The following is a 15646-nucleotide window of genomic DNA, read 5'->3' on the forward strand; positions in this document are numbered from 1 at the left end:
CAAAAGTGGCAGTCAGCAAGCCCCAGTGCTCCCACAGCACCAGCATTAAGAGTTAACAGTAGGGTGACAGAGGGATTTTGCAATCTCAGAGAAATACAGTAGAAGTATATTAATTTCTACTGAATTGTTGGGACAGAGAAGGTGTCTCTTCATATGTTCTGCAGAGGCCCAGAATACTACCCGTCTCACTGTAATAGCTCTTTTCTTGCTGTCAGTCACTCCCAAACTGAACAGAGCTGACATCTGTCGATTCTTTCAAATTCCTTTTCCTAAGGACCTTGAAAGCCTCAGCTGCAATGGAGTTATTCTTTCTTTCTTTCTTTCTTTTTTCCCCCTTATCTGCTTACTCCCACTCTAACTGCCTTCTTTCTCACAAGGAGATACAGATTCAGTTCATATCATGCAACATCAATACTTTACCATTATTTTGCTGAAAAGGATCTAAGGAACARTACAATATGCTGCCTGTCCTTCTCTGTCTGCTGGATAACCAACTTTTATGCTTTCATTTCAGAAGAACTTAGATGTYGGGATGGCAGAAAACTGTAGGATGGATATAGGTACATAGCAATATGTTTCTCCAAAGGAATGTAGTTAGGCAACAGCTATATACCTGTAGGCAATATGACCATCAGCAAAATAAAACAAAAAGCAACTGGCAAAGAAAAGTTTTGTAATTTCAATCATAATAAATATTTGGCATTTAAAGATGTGTATCTACAACCTTGTTACTATTACATTCATTTTAAAGCAAAACAAGAATTGTATATCATRTATTATGGACACAGTAATGTTCAGCTTTTTGCTGAAGTTGGATTACACATTCTGTCTGGATAGAGGGAAAATCTGGCATGTCTGGATAGAACCAGAGGGTACATGACTAGGAGCCAAATAGCCAAGCCTCTTCTGTAACTTAATTTTGTAAAATATATCTCCCATAACATCACAYTGAATTGACTGTTACCTGCAGTCACTGAAGGCAACTAATTCATTGCCATTCCATCCCTAGTTTTTGATTTCTGTGTTTGAGTAAGGATATTCTGGATTTCTGTGTGATAGGTTTATTATGTTCTAGTTTTGAATTGTGTGACCATAAGATCTGACCAGGACATCCTAAGTGTCTTTRTTTTTTTGGAAAGTTCATTAGACAGAAGTGTTGCTAGCTTAAGCCTTTCTCCAGTTCTTGGAAGAACTCTCCCATTTTTTTTTAGTGCAGGTTGATGGATTTTAGCTCAAATGTGTGATAAATAGTTAGGAGCAGAGCACTTCTTATAAAAGGCAGTCCTGAGAAAGGCGCAGGTTAGTCTATAGCCCCTGATAGTCTTAATGTGATCATTCATGGAGGGTCTGTCAGAAAAATCAGCTTACCAATTCTATGCCATTTTCAAACAACTTATCTGTCTGCATTTTCTCCTCTTTTGACAGAAATAGGAAGCAGTCTTTGTTCTATACAAAGGGCCACAAAGGAAATGAAAATAAAAGCGTTTTTATTTTTGTGCAACAAACATTTTAAACAAGTTAGGGGTAGTGCCTGCTTCTGGGGCACTGGTCCGCATCTCCACTGCTGCTACTACTAATGCTGCYGCTGCTRCTGCAGCTCTCTGGGTCAGGCCTCAGCGCTCTCCCTTGCAGCCTCCTTCCATTCAAGACCCAGCTGAGCTGTGTGGCATCACTGGCTTCTCCAGCTYGCTGACAGCAGAGCCCAACACCTTCCAACTACTGAATCATGTCCCTCCTCCTCCAGGAGGAACATACGGTCCAATAGTACAGTGCAGTAACAGGGATTCCTGCCTCATTTTGAAGGAGTTTATTACTCAGCAGTTAATCCAAAAGTCTTTTGCAGACCCCTCTATTCCGCAATATTTAGAGTTAAACAAAATTATGGCAGTTGGGATCAAGAAATAAACTCTTTGTGATGAAGGAAAAAGATGCATTTGTTGGATAATGCTTTAACCATTGGTTGGTTCAGCCAGCTCTAACCACCATTGAACCTTTCTACATCTATTTACTGACTCTTATTTTTTTAATATAGAATAGATGTTCTCGATCAGCTATTACATTTAAGTGATTCTTTCTGAATATAATATTCTGCTTTTCTCTCTGAGCAGGCGCTGTGCCATTTGAATGGCAAAATGGACGGAGGATTATAGCAGTTAAAGAAAGAAGAACATCTTAGATTGGATTCCATCATCTTGCAAGAGCAGGATATAATACAATGATGGATACCGTATTAGACATTAAATTGATGTAACATGCAAGTACTTTACATTATCTGAAATGATAATGGTAATGAGCTCAAGCAGTCCTGGAGTGGCTTTTTCATTGGTGCAATAGTTGAGTAATCCTGGGAGCAAGAGGTAATGCCCAGGCTATTGCAAGAAGCAGATTGCCAAGTAAAGTTTAAGCAATCAAGTCTTCTCCTGCACTGAGCCCACGTTTTGGGTTGCAAGCTCCCGAGTGGCATGCTCTTGCACAGCCGCATGCTRTGCTGTTGCCCAATCTTGCTAGCCAAGGAGGAAGGGGGCAGTCGGTCCTTAGGGCTTGATCCAAAAGCAATCAAAATCAATTTTTACTTTGGTTTCGAGGCAGATTGATTCAAACCCCAGAGCTTGCCATCTCAGCAGGTGGCACTCTTGCCCCAGTCTCAGTCCTTGCTCCCTCCCCAGCACTGGAGCAGGAGCTGGAAGCTTTTGCTTGACACTTAAAGGCAACTCTGCTTGCTTGCTGGCAGAATGAAAACAAAAAAATCCCGTGGCATGTTTGCAGAAGAAGGGGTAGAAACCTTCAGGCATCCTGGCTGGCTCCAAAATCAGTAAGTAGGATATATCCTACTTAATTCCAATTTCTCCTGCAGTTTCAACTGGTGCAGTTTTAACTGATGCCTTGCTTCTTCCAGGCTGAGGCAAGCTTTGAACCAGCCATTTAACTGTCTGCTGCCTTTTGCAGGCCAGATAAAAYGTTGCATTTAACAGCGCTTTTTAAATTTGTATGTTTGTACAAAATAGCATTTGTACATTAGTGCTGTTGTGAAACCTGGCCCTATAGAAATATCTACTTTCATAGCTGTTTTCTATAGATTTTTTTTCACCAGGCTATAGAACTATGGAAAATAAATGCTTTTACACTCTGATGCTGCTGAAGATGGGATTGTGAAAAAAGTAGTATCTTTAGTGCACTGCTTTAAATGTTCACAACAGTTTATCTACTCGAAATACTTCCAACATACATTACACCAGGTGTCCTGGTTTCATTTCTGCATGCTGTCTTCTCAGAGGTTTCACATAGATCAGAAATGGAAAGTCAAACTACACAGCACATATTTGCARCTGATGGGCATGTATACAGGGTGGGCTAATAAAGATACATTTCTTTTTAGTACAGTGTACATTTTCAGTGCTGAGTAAATGCTAAACAGAATGGCTGAAATGTGTTGTCAAGAAGGCAACGAATTTCTGTGTTATCTTTCAAGATATATATATAGATACACACACACACGTATATATACGTGTATTTATATATACGCAGACACATATTCCCAATGCTATTAAAAAAAAGAAAAGGGCCTAGGGACTCGGGCCTGAAAGTGCCTGTCGGGATTTTGTGGGCTGAGTTCTTAATGAGGTCTGTCTTACAAAAGGCTAAAACATTGTGGGCACCTCGGACTGGACAGAGGAAGAACAGAGGCAATTACAAGGGGTACAGGCTTTCAAGCTGCAGAGTACTGGCCAACTTGTACAAAACAGGTGTTAGGACAGAACCTTTCTAGGGAGCGTGTATTCATTAAATGCCTTCACAGAATTCCTGCAATCTGTAAATGCACTTCATAGTGCCTCCTTCTGAGACAGCTCTTCTTGCCCACTGTATTAGATAGACCAATGAATTTCTCTAGCATGCTAATTCTTGTTAYGGATGAGCACAAGTGAAGGAATCCCCAACTGCCTGGAATATGATATGGAGTCTCTAACCTTGCTGTTAATATTTATTTCAGTRTGCGTATTTTCAATATTAGAATATATCATATAACATTTGAGTGTATATAACAGTTCAGCTCTGAAAAAATGAAGAGTATAATTAAGGCACTACTTACACAGAAGTTCTCTTATAGCTGTCTTGGCTATGACCCATTTTTTGTTATAAATGCTTATTTTGAGGGCCACTCAGCTGTACTTTCCACCCAATGAAAAAAAGGAGAGGACTCTCAGTAGGAGCTTATTGTAGTCGTGCTTATGCCAGTACAGAATCACTTTAATTCAGGGTTGAAAATTAACTCAGCTACAACATCCCAGCAGGGAGGACTTTTAAAAGCACAGTACTTCGTGAGTTGATCTAAATCATCCCTGGAGGCAGTCTTTGATTTCATGGAAGATGGTCTGGGCACTGCATACTCCAAGTGAATCTTGAACTGGACGAATCTGCTATTGCTTGTAATGTGCCATGCTTTCAGTTAAGTGCTACAGGTAATGAAAAGGGCCATATTTAGATTTTTAAAAGTAGCTTTTTTCTAAAGAATATTTGAATAACTCCAGCTCAACTTAATCCAGCAGCTTGGGACACTACRTGAAGTTATCGCGTAGGGTGTTTTGCACTTGCGCATATTCATTGGTAGTGCATGTCTCTGAAGAGCCCTTTACTGGCAGGCTTAAAAGGGGTTGCAGAATAAGCTTAGGAAGCAGTATAACGCTATTAGGTGAGACTTCCTTCTCTGAGGAAAGTTTTAATCCCAGTCCTTCTTTCAAGCCATGACTACTGAGGCAATTAACAAATACTTTCTTCATCTCATCTGTTCTGCCTCACACATAATATATCCTCCAGAATTGGGGGACTTCATCTGTGGGGCAGAACTATCTCTCACTACCTTTTCTTTTTTTCCCTGTCACTTCTCTCACTGCTCATTCTTATGTAAGGAGTTCCTTCCCTATGTCCCTCAACTAGGTTGCTCTGTCCCTATGGCTTGAGTCCCAGTAGTTTCAGGTCTTCTTGACATCTCAAAGGTGAAACCATTCTGTCCCTATTTATAGAAAATAAATTTTTACCAGTTTTACACAGATATTCAGTAAAATCTTTGCTCCTGAAGAAGCTGTTCTAAAAGAAAGTTTTCTTGTCTCCTTCCTATTCTTTTCTTTTGGCCTTTTCAGGTGCTTCCCTTGTGTGGTCATAAAGTGCTTGTAAGTAGAGTAACTCGTCATTCCAAGTAGGATTGATACAGTCCTTTTGTCAGTTATCCCCCAACAGGGATAATAGTGTTTTATTACCCCTAAATCCAAAGGTTAAATGTGTTTTAACCAAAGTGCCCCAAAACGATGCATAACTCCAATGTAAATGAGATCTGGCCCATTCAGTCATTTTCCTTGCTCCCCAGCAGCTGCTTGAAAAATGCACCCTCCCCTTTGAGGCCTCCGTGTCTGTCTGGAGCTTCCAAGCAGCCCTAGGTTGTGCTTCTCCCTTTTCATCAAAAATAAGCTCCTTGCTCTCAAAACCTTCAGGGAATGTGTATTACACATGCATGGAAATGGGATTTTTAGTAACAAGTGGCCAAATCCTCAAGCATCTCTTCTAAAGACATTTGTGCTTTGAGTGAGGGGAAAAAAATGCCTGGTCCTGATAAGAAATCTATTTCTAAATTAACAATCATTAAAAAAACCCTCAAGTCTGAGATACATTAAAAGACAAGGTGACATTTGAATATGTACTGTGGGTCAGACTCTGATGCTTTAAGGCACATTGAGTACTGTTTTACTTGCAAGTAGTTTCATTAATTTCAGTGACCCAGTTATGGAGTAAGACACCACTCAGCAAGAGAAAATATGTTAAAAATCTGCCTASTGTATTTGATTGTAATTTGATTTCTGTACTGTCTCCCAGACTCAGTCACCCCTCTCTGCTTTCACCACAGTGCAGCATCTCTTTCACAGATGCTGACATCTCTAGACGGCTGTCAGCATTTGTGATGAGGATGTTAGAATAATGTTGTAGCTGTGTCAATAAAGCAGATATGCATCCATTCATGAGGAAGATATTCTTTCAGTGATTCTTGCAAAATTCCATGGATTTTTTTTTTTAATTTGATACTCAGGTTTCTGTGACTATGGTAACTTATGTGCATTTGCATATTGTAGGCTGTGCAGCCACGAAACTGCATTGGAGATAATTGATTTTCTCCCTGAAGTAATTTTGTGCTCTTCACTTCAGAGATCATCCTTTGGATTATCGACTCCTTATTATTAGTCATTTGCAAAATTATTGCTATGGCTATGAGGTTCACAGCGCTGTCAGACTTTTGGCTTCTTTTCCTCAGGTTTTGCTTCTTCACCAGGAAGGTTTTAATCCTCTTTCACTTAAAAAAAAAAAGAAAAAGAAAGAAAAGAAAGAAAAAGAAAAGAAGAAGAAGTAGCTAGCTAGCTCTTAGCTCTCCTGGCACCTTGTGCCATAAGGCTGACATTTCAAATCAGTTCTTTATCAACACATGCTTCTTGCTTGCCATTACGATAGCCTCAAAAAATGTTGCAGAGCACTTAGTCAGTGACGATAACCTCTGCAGTGCACTGACCTACAGCAAGGAGAGGAGTGTTTCCAAATGACTACAGTATATTAGCAAATAAGTAGTTTGTGCTTGCACTTGACTRCTCTGTCACCATTTCCAGTGCTTCACGGTTGGGTTAATACATGGTTTATAATAGCTCCGCCCCCTCCCCCCCATTTTTTTTCTCTTTCAAATGAATTTATAACTTCATCATAGAACCTTGCTCTAGGCTAGAGGGTATGTAAAATGTCTGCCTGAAATTAATTGTATTATTTAGTTCAAATTTCAAAATGATCGAGTAGTTTTCAAAGGTCTGGAGTGGGCTGGGTGTATGTAAGGCTTGTGTTGGATAGTTTTTTAATGACAAAAGATGAAATTTATGTTTTAGAAAAATGTCACTAAACATAGCGATAACTGTTTAACTCCTAAAGCACATCTGTTGTTTTCTGTGTTGATTTTTAAAGCATTTAGGACTGCACAGAAGTGGTAGTGATAATACAAATGTAAATGTAACTCTGCTTTCACGCTTGCCAAGCAATAATGCTTGTGATGGGGGAAAAAAGAAGTGTTGTATAGCAGTGCAGACTATAGATAGTAGGAGGAGTGACCCAATGCTTCCATTAGCATCCACACAATTTACCGACTTCTGCTTTTGGGATTTCTGGCTTGCAGTTAAGGTAACACTGAGCAGGAAAGATCTGATCTCAGTTGCRTAGCTGCATCTGAACTAGGTGGAGGGGTGAATGTGATGGAGCTACTGTCATATTAGCCTGGTACCTTCCATACTGCATGCTCTGTTGTTTGTAAATAAAGCTCCATGAGCTTCATCCTGAGGTCATCATCCTGCAATAAAGTGAGGGCAGAACTGGGACTCAAAGATTTATATACAGCTTTTCTAATGTCCCTGTTAGGTTTTCTATAGTGCTGATACAAAGATGTGCTTTTTGGGGACAAAACATAGGGATAGCAGTAAGGACTGTGGCTGTACAGAACCTTTCTTTCACTATATACTGTTACTTTCAGCAGTATTTATGTATGTGTACAGGCATATGCATATACACAAACCCCTCATTTTCCCTGAATGAAAATTAAAACTTTCTGGTTTTTATGAAGCCTTGTCATCTGTCTATGAGGGACTTGAGAACATCCCCATGCACTGGAGAAGAGTTTTGAATTTCATCACTCTCAAACTAGCCTTGACAGATGAATGTCTAATTTCAATCATATACTTCTCTGATAATGGCAATTCTGCAGTCATCTCTGTAAACTTGTTCCATTGCCTTACTGTTCAAATAGTTATAACATTTTCCTAATATTAAATCTAAATTTCCCCTTGCTGCATCTTAAAGCCATTACTTCTTGTTCTGTCCTTGTTCTCTAATGAGAATAATTGGTCTATGTCCTTTCCATAACAACCCTTTACATATTTGTAGACAGTAATGCTTCCCCTCAGTCCTCTTTCCTCTAGACTGAGCAGGCCCTGTTCTCTTAACCTTTTCTCAGAGGTCTTATTTACTAACTCTTTAATCATTTTTGTTGCTCTCATATGAACTCTCTGCACTTTCTGTGTGTGTTTTAAAATGTGGTGCCCCCAAATGAAAGCCATTCTCCAAATGAGGCCTAGCCAATGCTAAGTAGAGCAGAATAATTATCTTGCTTGTTTAACATGAGGTATTCCTCAACGTGCTACTCACCTCTTCTGCGAGAGCTCAGTGCTCTGGACACTTGTTCCATTCATTATCCTTTATAACTCTACAGAAGGCAGGACTTTTCTAATGCAACATTTTTAGGGCAAAGAAAAATAAGTCCCAACTTATTCGTTGGACTTATAAGTCCAAACTTATTCATGATCCCCCTTGCCAAAGGAGAAGCCTCTCCTTCCCTGTTTGCTTATAACGTTGACCAGCAAACACTAGCCTTGTATGGTGTCCTAGATATCTAAAAGACTTTGAGGTCTCTCACCCCGCAACACAGATGCTTCTCGCTGCAAGACTCCGTGTTCCTGCTTCAGAGTCCTCCTCCCCACATTCATGGACCACTGCTCATTCCTGGGGTGTGTATCCCTYGTGTGCATTGCATGGTCTCGCTCAGGTGGTGTGTGCCGTGCACTCATGGCAGCACCCATAGGCAGGACACCTTTCCCTTGTGCCACTAATGGAAACCAGCTCCCCTCAACAGCACAGCAGTGACCCGGGGCTGCAAGAGCTGCCAGTCCCCATCGAGTCTTCATTGGAGAGAGTTCAGCTTGCCTTTCGATCTCGTGTAAACATGAAGTTGGCAATTTCACCATCATCTCTCCAGATCAGCACACCATTCACCATTTCTACTCAAGCAAAGCCAAGTGTTGAGACAAGGACAACCACTGCAAGCCCAAGTCACAGAGGCAGCACTGCTGAGGGCCTGCTCTCAGGTGAGATAGGCCCCTTGCAATTGTAAGGAGGGCTCATAAATATGTTCTGGCTGTTCTGTGCCCCATCAGGGCACAAATTGCCATAAATCCAGTTTAGCTGTCTAGGAGATACTAGTGAATCAGGACCACTGTATCTAAAACAAGAAAACACATTAAAAAAGTAAAAGAAAATAGCTTCAACAGTTCACGATGGTATTGCTCCTTTTCTGACTACAAGGTGGGTTTGCACATTAGTATATCTTAACACACACTTTTCATGTCCCTAATACTACAATATCTTAATTAATACAGTATTCAATATGTAGTGCAAGTTTTTAGCAGGGAAATCCCAGGTGCATGCCTTTGTGCTGTTGCCAGGCTTTTTTTGTGTGTGTTTTCTTTTGGATTGTTTTGAGGTTTGATTTTTAAAAGGATTCTGGTTTAGCTGTTCAAGGCTGTGAATATGCTGCCTTCTGGCCTGACAGAAGTCRAGCTTTGCATCTGAGTCATCTATTTTCCCAAGTCTACTGCATCTGTGGAAACCTGCAAAAAGAGTCTAGAACAGAGGAGAAAGGTCGTCAAAGAACTGAATAGCTGCAAACAGTGTGCTAGTGACAGAAATAACAGAAGAGGAAGATCACTATTTTTTTTCAGTCATACCCAGTGAGCGCAGATGCATTTGTCTTAGTTCAGAACCTGCTCTCATGACAAGAATTTTGTTGTGTTTTCATGTCTACATCACGAATGCTTTGCTTGAACATCACTCCTTATGTTTGACTGGGTAGTATGAAAAAATTGGATTTGTGGTGCTGTTTTGCAAGAGCTGCTTCGTAGAATTGGGACTGCGGGACTGTGGGCGATGGGGCATCAGAGCTGGTGCCTTGGGCAGGTGCTGTTGCAAAGCTCACCCAAGGAAAGCAGTAGCAGAGAGGTTAATTTCAAATTCTGTCCTGGCTCACACCAGTGATAGCCGAGGTGCTAATACTCTCAAAGGTAAACGATCCATGGCCAACAAAAGAAAGACCAGGACTCATGTTCTAATACCAGCCTTTGCTGTTGTGCTTAGCAGCCTTTAGCAAAACTTAGTCTCTTTACATTACAATTTATGCATGTAATACAGAGATAGTGATACTTTCCAAGGAGTGCCATGTGACAGACTTAAAATGTCTAACAGACTTTGGAGCTGGATCCGGAGCCCTCTCTTTCAAACACCCCCTTTGACTTTGTGAGCTTCAAATCAGACCTTGAGTTTCTCTGATGAAAAGCACTGCTGAAGATTATTTCTTTCAAACAGCAAGACAATACATGCTGACACACCATTTTGCTTGCAAAGAATTAAAAACTCAGCGRATGAATTCTGCATAAATATTTCCAGTTTCAGACTTTGAGGGAGAATGCAAGCTGTAAAAATATACCTGTGTCCAGGGCTCCGTATTCAGCAAAGGCACTGGGCCAGAGCCTCAGCTCTGCTGAGTCTGTGTTTGTYGAAGCAGGATGAGGAACTGGTTATGGCTCTCTAACTCTTTACCTGGCTCCCAGCCCAAGTCCAGGTTAGAGCAGCCAGGGAGCTGCTCTAATGTGTAGCATTTAGCAACGTCTCCCAGACCTTAGCCATAGTGAATACAGACAGAAAATGGTGAAATCTGGGTGCTTTCCCAATTCCCTTTGTTCTCCCCCTCTCTGTCCCCGCTGCTGTCGTGCCCCCTAAAGCCAGGGTGGCGAGGAGCCAGCGGCGCCTGTGAGGGTGCCCACCCTTCAGTGCCCATCAGTCGTGCTCACATGTAACAGRGCTTCTCCCTTTTACCTCGGCACCTCTCCAGCGAGGCTGAGAACGTGCCCCACAATTTACGAGGCTCATGCTGAACGTAGCCAGCATCAYTGACTGTTACATTTTTCCAGATCGGTGCACCAGTATGCTGCTTAATAGACCTTCAGCGTAATGTGCGGCAGTACARGGCTCTGTACCTCGGAGCTAAAACTGAGGAGACAGGAAGAGATGAACAGCACTGTAGTTCTTCAWGCTGCACAAAGTGAAATTACACAGGAAGTAAGTCACCTCCTGAAAAGACTAGACACAGGAGGAGTTATCTTTCTCGGTTAAATTAAAAGGAATGATTAAATGCCACATTGTTAATTCATGTACAGCAGATGCTGCGCAAATGCTTTTCTTGCTAAGGAACTGACCACATAAGTTACCTACTGACTTTAAAAAGACTGAGAAAGTGAATTATAAAGAATTTTAAGTTATAAAAATCCCTACTGCTAGTTTATTTTCTGACAGGAGTAGAAGGAACCAGCTTTGGCCGGACATGTTACTTTATACAGTATTAAAATACTGTAGCTCATAACTAACGCCTGAACATGTCCTGAGGACATGGTGTCTGGGTCACTCCATGCTTGACTGATGAACTCACATGACATATTTTGCCCTACCAAAGGCCTCGTGTTGAGCAAAGAACTGCAAAACACAAACATGGCTGATTGCAGAGTCTGCTGTATCTCCTTTAGTTTTGTAATTCTGTGCCACGGTTTGGTAAACTAGAGTTCCAGGGCCTGACTGAAACCAGGGGGAGACTGAGCAAGGTCTCCTCAAACCGGGCATCTCTTGTCAGTTCTTGTTAGCCAGGGTCAATACACCTGTCAGAAGAAATCCTTTTTTTCCAGAGAATTTTTCTTGCCATTCAAACACTAACCCAGTTCARTATCAATCATGATAGAGAAACTAGACCAGAATGTCTGGTCCCTCTGAAGTGTCAAGGGTTTTCAGCACTGCCTACACTGCAGATATCTCTAATTGCATCTTGTACCTGATGAGAGGKTTTTTTTCCATCTTTCTGATTCCTTTCCCTTTGCTTCTCACCAGATAGGAAATGGCAAATTACTCATATTTAAAGAATAAGTATAATTCACTTTAAAGACCATCCCACTCTTTATCAAAAACTTTCCATTCCTTTCGAGAGATGCAATCCTAATTACTGAGAGGCAGCCCCATGGAGAGATGGACTCATGCTGTACAGGCTCATCCCGTCTCCAAGCTCTCCGATTCCAGAGTTAAGCAATTTCCACTTTGAGAAGACTTGCCTCCTCCAAAGGTGCATGCATGAATATTTTAATAGTTTGGGGCTTAATCAGCATTGATATGCCTTACATTAACATCCTGCGCAAGCCTCGTTTCTTCATAAGAGGCAAGGACTGATGTATTAGTAGCAGAATAAAATTGAGTGCAGGCAGCTATGGCATGGTGTTACTGCCCCGCATGAGCTATTTTGTGTAATCAAACCCTAAGTTAGGACCCAACACCCACCAGCCCTTCAGCTCCCCACTCAGCAGGAAGTTTGGGGGAATTTATTTGCAAGCTTCTGCTTTCAAGCTCCCCGTGTTACCACATTTCAAATTCTCTGACTCAGTGGAATAGTAGCTAAAAATAAAGCGTCTATGTATGTGTGTGAACTTGTCTGGTATTCTAGGCCAGAGAGGGAAGTAGGAAAACTTTAATGTCTGAATCAGCAGCATATAAGCTCAATTCTTCTATTTATCTTGACTACATTTCTTCTCTGACTGCTATCTGAATCCAGCAGGGGAAGAAGAAACACTGCAGCCTAGCATTTTTAGTTCATATCAAAAACTAACAAAGCCAGCTCAGCCTATCTCCCCCACTCCTGTAAATGGTAGAGATGATCTTTATAGAATAGAAAGGGATCAAACAGTTGCTCCTTTGAAATACATACTTTCAGTTGGTCATTTCTGCTTTGATACTCAGGTCGTAACAACTTTATAGGCTCTCCATAACCTATTTTTAAAACCATTTTTCAAGCCTGAGCCGGACAGGAAGCACCTCTATCTTATAGAGACCAGCCCCCAAAGCTGCAGACTCCTCCTAAATCCAGCTATTCCAGTTAATAGGATTTGGCACAGGCACCATGTCTACTATCCTGGGCCTTAAAAGATAATTTATAACAGAACTTTGAATGTTTCCTGGCTCAGTGCATTTTGTAATATACTGGATCATTTGCATCAGTGTCTCTGTTCACCTTATATTTCATGAGTAAGTAAATTGTGGAAGGTTAACCTTTTCTGTAAAAAAATAAGATTTTATGTGGAACTCAGTATTGGCACAGCCTCTAGAAGAAGTGTGTCTCAGCTGTCTGGTGAGAGTTTTATCTGGACTTCCTTGCAATTATTCTATTTTTGTTTTTGTTTTTGTTTTTGTTTTTGTTTTGTTTTGGTTTGGTTTTTTGTCCTAAAGCTAAAAATAGAAATGTCATGAACTAATATTAGTATCAAATTCTCTAAATTGTCAAATGATAATCTGTCTAGCTTTTCCCCTTCTATAGCACTTTGCACTGTAGTGAACATTTATGCTTACAGCACCTCCTGCTTGGGTAATTCATAGCATTTAAAAGCTCAGATGATCTTGTGGGCTTCTTGGTTCTTCCATGCTTAAGTGGACTCTTGGCTCTGCAACAGCGATTCCAGATCGAGGAGGCAGCAGCGTGCCACTGCAGCGCATGACTGCTCCCATACTCATCCAAGGACATAACTAGCAGTATGAAAAATTTCTCCAAAGACTGATGCGTGCAATTAACTGAATTACTTCAACAGGGTRTAGATAGGATAGGTTTAAAATGGAACCTGTTACTGTGCCAGTGGCTGCATGATGATCCTGCTGTGCCAGTTGAGGGAGAAGAAAATCCTTCTCTGCCAGTTCTCACTGAAGAAGTTCCTGCTGTGACAGCAGATCTTGCTCTCATGCTTGATTTAGTGCCCTCAATTACCATATCTTTGTAATTATCATCCACGTCTGATGAGTCTTGTGGAAACTAGCTGGTCTTGAGAAGAGGATCGAGGAGGCTTGTAAGAATATAATGTCTTGAATTGATCTTTCTGTTTAATGTTTCATCATTCTGCAACCGATTGATCATTCTTTGAATAAAATGATAGCATAACTGTATGCCAGCACTTGTGATTCATTTTCACTTAGCTAATCAAAATGTTGTTTCACAAGACCCTGATGATGTTCAGGATGCCTTGTAGAAGATATTACCTTACTCCAAGCTGGCTGACTCAGATGGTCTATTTCTTATAACGTTATCAGACCCCCAAACCATGATTTATGAGCCGTGCTTGCCTCTATCAAATACTTCTGATGGCAAGGGGGAGTGCAGCACCATTTCATTGCAAAGTTTTTCAACTAGTGAGAAAGGATAGTAAAAATTTTTCTGTTGAAGGAATCACAGCGTCTCAGCATATATGGGATCAGTAAGAGTGCATTTTCTCTTTGTACATTAAACTAAGACATTAGTACAAAACTTCTAGCCTGGTCCATACAAATCAACCATTCAATGTTAGCTACCAGGACAAGCATCTGTTTTCTATCCATCTGATGCTAGAACTTAGGCCATGATTCAAACATTGATTTTTTTTTTCCCTATTATTTAGGAGAGCTTCTTCTAGCAATGTCAACAAGTTTTTTTTTTTTTTTTTTTTTTTTTAATTTTTTTACTCCTCCAGTAGTTAAGAACTATATTCACATTCGTAGCTAAGTTTTAAAGTACATATCCATCAGTGACTTACTTTTATATGACGACTAGTTGCTCTTTTTTACAGATTTAATTGCAATAAGTAACAAAGTGTAATGGAATTTGATGTTTGCTATAGCAATGAGTGATAAGTAAAGATCATCTTCTGGGAGGTTTAAGTAACCAGGTAGACAGGAGTAATGAGTCAGGATACTTTAATTTAYGTAAAAGACCTTGTAGTTCTCAGGCTGCAATAGTAACTGTTTCAAAGGCCTCATGGATAGTTACCTTTTTACAGTTTTATGTCTAGTATAACTTTATTTTCAAGTTTTAGCGTTTTTTTTGACATTCCATGAGTCTCAATAGCAGTAGCAGCAGGAAAAAATGTGTTGTAGTATCAAGTGCTGCCTCCTTACAGCAAAGCCAAAGTTCATGAAGGTGTAGAGCCCCATTAACCTTATGTGAATGAAATTTTGTTGGTCTACTCTGCAAAAGCGCTCTTTTCCACCCCACAATCTGATAAGTTTTCTTTTCTAAAGAGATAAGACACCTTTGTAGTTGTTTTAATGGTATCATCAGCATCAGAAAGACTCTAAAGCAAGAAGCGTCTGTTAAGGCCAGAATTCTGGTTCATAATGTCAGTCAACTGCTTTCATGTATTTTTTCAAGTGAGTTAAACTACCTGTCAAATGCTTACAGGTTGGACATAAGCCAGACCCAGTGGCTGGTGTGGTCAGTGACTTAAATGGCCACTGGATCATGTTCTATAAAATGATCTGTAATGGATATACATACATACATACATACATACATATATATATATATAAAAAAATATGTAAATTGAGCAATGTAATTATTTATATTTGAGAAAATAAGACTTCCCCTTTAAGTCCAGCAATGCAGCTTACTTCTTGAGTGCTATTACAAATATTCTCATTTAAAATGTTGCACATATGCCTCTTTCAGAGGCTAATGTGTTGGACTTTTAACCACTTGCCTTTGCTTCTATTCTTTCAACAACATTGATGGTCCTTTCAGTTAGTGATGCTTGTGTAATTCCAGATGAGAGCTTCCACTAGTCACACAGTACCATTTCCTCCTGATTAAGCAGAACAAGTGAGCACCTGATTGACTTTTACCATAAATGATGACATTCTGCAACCAAAGAGGAAAGGGAGGGGAAAAAAAAAAAACCTCTTTGAAAGAGTTTAAAGCATG

The sequence above is a fragment of the Rhea americana genome, unplaced genomic scaffold, assembly GCF_003343005.1.
Source record: "Rhea americana isolate MKP2758 unplaced genomic scaffold, rheAme1 scaffold_56, whole genome shotgun sequence".
NCBI lineage: Eukaryota > Metazoa > Chordata > Aves > Rheiformes > Rheidae > Rhea > Rhea americana.